This window comes from Myxocyprinus asiaticus, chromosome 13, assembly GCF_019703515.2.
Source record: "Myxocyprinus asiaticus isolate MX2 ecotype Aquarium Trade chromosome 13, UBuf_Myxa_2, whole genome shotgun sequence".
Lineage (NCBI taxonomy): Eukaryota > Metazoa > Chordata > Actinopteri > Cypriniformes > Catostomidae > Myxocyprinus > Myxocyprinus asiaticus.
Window position 1 is genome coordinate 49,275,570 of NC_059356.1, and position 6,350 is coordinate 49,281,919.

Below are 6,350 nucleotides of genomic sequence, written 5' to 3' on the forward strand. Positions count from 1 at the left end.
GCTAATTCTGCACTTGTATGAATTTGTACGAATTCCACTACAGCCAATGACGTCGCTTGACATCGTTTCCATCTAATACACGACAATTACTTGCTTCTGTCACACACACACACAGCAGCTTCCTATCATGTTTACACACTCGACTGATTGATTAAGTTTAGATAAGGGGTTTGGGTAAGGGCATAATATTAAGAAGTATGTCCTGAATGCCTCCTGCGCAGAACCAGCGCTTACTTCCGCATTAGACATCCAGGCATTTGCACTTGATGACATCGTACGAATTTATACGAATGAACTCGTACAAAATCATACGAAATAGCCAACTTGTAAAATATGTACAAAATTTCACGAGACTGGGTTGGACAAGCGGCTATAGAAAACTGATGGATAAGATTCTTGTATGCTTATTTCATCAGAATGTGTTTAAATCCATTATACTGTTATCCTTTTTTACATTTAATTAAATGCTGCACTGCACTAATGAGATTTTTTTTTAAAAAGTCTAACAAAGAGAACATTCCCAAAAATAACCAAACGTGACCAAATGCTAATGTTCGGGGAGCATTCTGTGTTTGCTGGGTGGACCGGGGTTGATTGGCACACTTTCCTCTGGTGAAGCAAATGTTAAAACACCCCATGAAAATTATTTCAAAATGACTGGAAATGAACTCTGTGCCAACCAACCCCGGTCTGTCACCCCTACAGTATAAATGTAATGTAATGGTGCCAATCTAAATATTTTTTAATAAGCCTATTACAGCCATGCGGGCCACGACTACTGTTTTTATTATTTATTTGTTTGTTTGTTTGTTTGTTTGCATCTGGCCCACATTAGAAAAGGTTTGGACTCATCCAGACATGAACACTGTATAAAGTTCCTAATTGATTGTAATTCCTGTTTAAACTTCTGAAAACTTTAATGTAGGCGTTCACTTATAGTAACGCCTGTGGAAATCACCCAAGAGCACCGACTGAGGAATCACTTCATATTATATTCATTCAGGAGCTGTCTTCACAAACACACAGAGACTAAGAACATCTTTTTGATTGTGTCGTGATTTCTACAGATACAGGTGAGTTTATAGGTGCTGCTGGAGTTATATGCAAACTTTGTGCATATGATCACATCTGTCATTATAGAATATTCTGGATTTATTAGAGAGTTAATAGAGAGTCATTCTGTCTGTTTTTGTCATAAGATACTTTTACTTTCTGTTTTGCTTAAACGCGAGTTGGCACACAGTTACTTTGACTCATCACATCTGGAAATGTGTTTCCGTCAAAGTTTATGATCATTCTTCTTATTGAATAAAAAACAGATCCTCAAGCGAATGTATAAGTTTATGTGCATTTTGGGGATGCTATTCGCATCTTGGTGTTTACATCAAGCATTTTTTTATGCAATGTCCCAAAATGCACATAAAAATAAGTGGATGGAAACCCAACTACTGAAGCACAGATGAAGCGTCTTTATAGACAGTTATTTTGGAAAATGAATGACCTCGGAGCGGACGTGTTATGTTGTTGAAACCTGATTTATCAATACACTAAGAATTTATTGTGGGGGTCGTGGGTATAAATAGCCTACAATGGTCCTCTTTTGTCCTTTAAAATAGTAAAGGTGCTGAATGCAATACTTTTCTGAATAAAGGCTTTAAATGCGCAAAAGGAAAACCAGTACGACGGTAAAAAGAGAAATAATGAGACAGTCACTTCCTAGTAAGTGTTGTATGAGGGTGGAGTTTCTGGTAATCTGTAGGTATGTTTGTTAGAAGGTCAGACAGGAACATCAGGATTTCTTTTCACTGGCTTCAGGTAACAAAACACTTTCAAAATAAATGTACAGTAAAAATCTCATATCTCGCTCAGACACTCAAATTAAAACATATAAGCAAAGAGTATAAATTGAAATAATTGAATGTCCATTTTGATATTCTATGATAACGCACATTTTTAAACAAGTTTTTATCAATAGTTTTTAGTATTGAATGGATTATAAGTATATTTGTAATCAAAATTTCTCTTGCTTCGTTCATTATCTTGGATTTATCTCTTTACGAGCTCATCACGGTGCATTTTGGGATTGCCTACCATGGGAAGGATATGATGCTTCCTTCAAATTTGGCCAAAACTAGATATTTTAGGAGGGAGCAGAATTAAAACACCTACCTTTTGGAACAACCTTCTTTTCGGAAGCGTGCCTGTGATGCCTTAAATTGCTCACTAGCTCAATAGGTTTTGGAACAGACCCAGTATGTTGGCTTGAAAAAGCAATATTGCCCATGATAACCTCTTAAAACGATCAGGGCAAGGTCAAAAGTTCACATTTGTGATATTGGGAAGAAACTGCTGCTCTTTGTTATAGCTAATAAATATGAATCTCCTACCAAACTTGGTTGAAATAAAAGTCAAGTCATTTTTATTTGTATAGCGCTTTTCACAACACACATCGTTTCAAAGCAGCTTTACAGAAGATCAGGCATTAACAAAAAATGAAACTGGAATATCTTTAAAGTCTTAGAGTCATCATTGTGTAGTTTGATTAAATATGATTGTAGATTGTGTATAAAAATAAGTCATTAAATATTAAATGTATTTATAACCCCAGTGAGCAAGCCGAAGGCAACTGTGGCAAGGAACACAAAACTCCATAAGATGTTGATTAATGGAGAAACCAGGCTCACTGTGGGGGCCAGTTCCCCTCTGACTAACATCATGAATATAATGCCAATATTATTTAATTATGTGTAGTGCAAGTCATGGTTTAAAATGATTAAACTAAGTAAGTGTTAAGGGTCAGTGTTTAAAAAAAGATTTTGTATGAACTGTAAGATTAACTACTAATGTCTTTGAAGTTCATCCTGGATTAACTGCAGAAATTCACATAGATGCATTGTCCTTTGTAAGTTGGCTGATGAAGGCTTTTAATTGTTGGCAATTAATTGATAGTCTATGTATTCCATTTTAAGAGTGTTGTCCATCATTAGACCAAGGTGATGCAGGCAGAATCACATAAAATAATAAAGCAATGATTATGTATGGCAGGCTTCAGTGTCTGTGTTTCCTTGGTGACACAATTGGTGAACTCGGGTCAGCAGCAGTTACATCCAGCAAGGGTTTTATGTGTATGCAGCTCTCTGTACACCAATGAGCTGTAGAGATTTGCTATTAAAGCATATTCTGCATTGCATTAATCTAGGATTAGAACAGAAATTATACGTATTACACGTTAACACTGTTAATCTGTACACACTGAATCATGAGTAATAGGTGGGTTTAATTTGGAAAATGCATCCCTTTGTGGATCAGATTGATACCATTGTTGAAAGGTTGTAGTCTCACAACAGCAAATGCACCAACAGACCCGTTTTTCATTTATATTGTGTATATGATAACCTTTCTGTCATCATACAGTTATATCAATTTATCAAGTAGATTTAACAGGCGCATACTGTAAGTACAGTTATCTTAACATATCCACAATATATTCATATAACCAAAAACATCTTGTGTACATTAAAAAAATAAAAACGTTCAGCAAAGTTGACTGGACCAGCAGTGAATGTTTACAGCACAAAACTTTAAAATAATGTGACATTACTGTCACTCGCTCCTCTACAACTGAAGGATCATGGGAAAATATCAAGAGTTACTCACAAATGATTCAAAGCATGACTTCTGTCATATTACAGTAATATACGGTAATACAGTGCATCCGGAAAGTATTCACAGCGCTTCACTTTTTCCACATTTTATGTTACAGCCTTATTCCAAAATGGATTCAATTCATTATTTTCCTCAAAATTCTACAAACAATACCCCATAATGACAACGTGAAAGAAGTTTGTTTGAATCTTTGCAAATGTATTAAAAATAAAAAATGAAATAAAATCACATGTACATAAGTATTCACAGCCTTTGCTCAATACTTTGTTGAAGCACCTTTGGCACCAATTACAGCCTCGAGTCTTTTTGAGTATGATGCTACAAGCTTGGCACACCTATTTTTAGGCAGTTTCTCCCATTCTTCTTTGCAGGACCTCTCAAGCTCCATCAGGTTGGATGGGGAGCGTCGGTGCACAGTCATTTTCAGATCTCTCCAGAGATGTTCAATCGGGTTCAAGTCTGGGCTCTGGCTGGGCCACTCAAGGACATTCACAGAGTTATCCCGGAGCCACTCCTTTTTATCTTGGCTGTGTGCTTAGGGTCGTTGTCCTGTTGGAAGATGAACCTTCGCCCCAGTCTGAGGTCCAGAGCGCTCTGGAGCAGGTTTTCATCAAGGATGTCTCAGTACATTGCTGCATTCATCTTTCCCTCGATCCTGACTAGTCTCCCAGTTCTTGCCGCTGAAAAATGTCCCCACAACATGATGCTGCCACCACCATGCTTCACTGTAGGGATGGTACTGGCCAGGTGATGAGCGGTGCCTGGTTTCCTCCAGACATGACGCTTGCCATTCAGGCCAAAGAGTTCAATCAAAGAAAGAGTTCAATCAAAGAAAACTAATTTAATCTGAATTTCTTTTCATCACTGATGTATCTGTAAAATGACATGACTATGTCAGCTGGCTAGCTCATTTTGACCAAAGAAGAAATAAAAATCATTACAAAATACCATAAATATAGTCCAGACAACACAAAGCTGTTGTATGACCACAGAAAGCTTGAAATATAGTGCACTTGTCATATAGACTACTGTTATGATAATAATAATAACAATAAATAATAGTGATTTATAGTATTTGTCCTTTATGAATCTCGACAGCTCCTATTCACTATAAACTGTTATAATGCATGAGTCATATGAACTACTGTTATGATGTCTTTATACTGAATCTTTAATAATGATTTATAGTATTTGTCCTTTATGAATCTTGACAGCTCCTGTTCACTATAAACTGTTATAATGCATGAGTCATATGAACTACTGTTATGATAATAACAATAAATAATAGTGATTTATAGTATTTGTCCTTTATGAATCTTGACAGCTCCTGATCACTATAAACTGTTATAATGCATGAGTCATATGAACTACTGTTATGATGTCTTTATACTGAACCTTTAATAATGATTTATAGTATTTGTCCTTTATGAATCTCTACAGCTCCTGATCTATGGAATAGAATTGCTTAAAATATCAATTTTTATATTCCAAGAAAAAGTAACAGCATATGGGTTTTGAACAATATAAGGGTGAGTAAATGAATTTGTAAAAATACATTTTCCATTTTTAGGTGAACTCCTCTAACTGGTGGCTCATCCTAAAAATAAAATGGTCTCTTTTAAAAGAAAACTCTTAGGAGATGCTGTACAACATTCAGAATTAATTATAGGCATAAAGAAATTATTTAGAAAATCTTACATTGATTTTAAATTATTACCTAATAATATTTGCATTGACAGTGTACTTGCCACAACCTAAAAACACAATAGAAGCCACAGGTCACACGTCTTACCATGTTCTAGTTCTAATCTGAGGGTGATAATGCTCTACATTGTGTTATAGATCATTATCTTAGACATTATCAAGTGAATGTTCTAAAAAGGTACTTCAGAAGCTTGCCAGATAACCACATTCATTCAGTTCCTTTACAATATACACACATTCTCGCATTATCTTAAGCCTGATATGCTGAAAACTACTCTGTAAATGTTTTCACGTTCACAATTATTATTTTTTAATAATATTTTTTCCCCCTTTTTCACCCAATTTGGAAAGCCCAATTCCCAGTGCGCTTTTAAGTACTCGTGGTGGCGTAGTGATTCGCCTCAATCCGGGTGGCGGAGGATGAATCCCAGTTGCCTCTGCTTCTGAGACAATCAATCCACGCATCTTATCATGTGGCAAGAGCAGAACAGTAGCAAATTTCATAACATAAACTTCCCTCGTGGAAACTAAACTGGAGACATTAAAACATTTCTTAAATGTCTGTGTTAGTTCTGGGTTCTTTCTTGCAGGTTTTAATGTGTAAAAGTGAACATATCAGGAAGACTTTCCTCATGGAAAATTGGAAACAAGCTTAAAAAACATTTAAGACATTTAGATTTTAGTCTTTTGGTCCTTCTTGCAAATGTAAGTGTTTGAATGTATATGAGTGATTGAGTTTAAAGGGATAGCTCAGACAAAAATGAAAATTCTCTCATCATTTACTCACCCTCATGACAGATGCATAAGACTTTCTTTCTTCTGTTGATCACAGAAGAATATCTGAGCTCTGAAGCTCCTTACAATAGAGCTGTTCAGCTTGTAGTCCATAAACCAGGAAGAGAATTCACCATGGGTTCCCTCTGGATTTTCCTATGGGTTTTTATAATGGGGTTTTTAAACTTATGAGTAAAATAAGGTCT

At 35.8% G+C, this 6,350-nt stretch overlaps 1 protein-coding gene across 1 annotated transcript in view; it reads left to right on the forward strand.

Annotated features, from left to right (window-relative positions):
• The first annotated feature begins 1,013 nt into the window (after positions 1-1,013).
• LOC127449846 (tripartite motif-containing protein 16-like) overlaps positions 1,014-6,350 on the forward strand; it is a 68,733-nt gene continuing 63,396 nt past the window's right edge. Inside the window, exon 1 of the mRNA XM_051713439.1 lies at positions 1,014-1,073. The gene's annotated coding sequence lies outside the window, so the exon portion shown is untranslated. The remainder of the gene's footprint in view (positions 1,074-6,350) is intronic.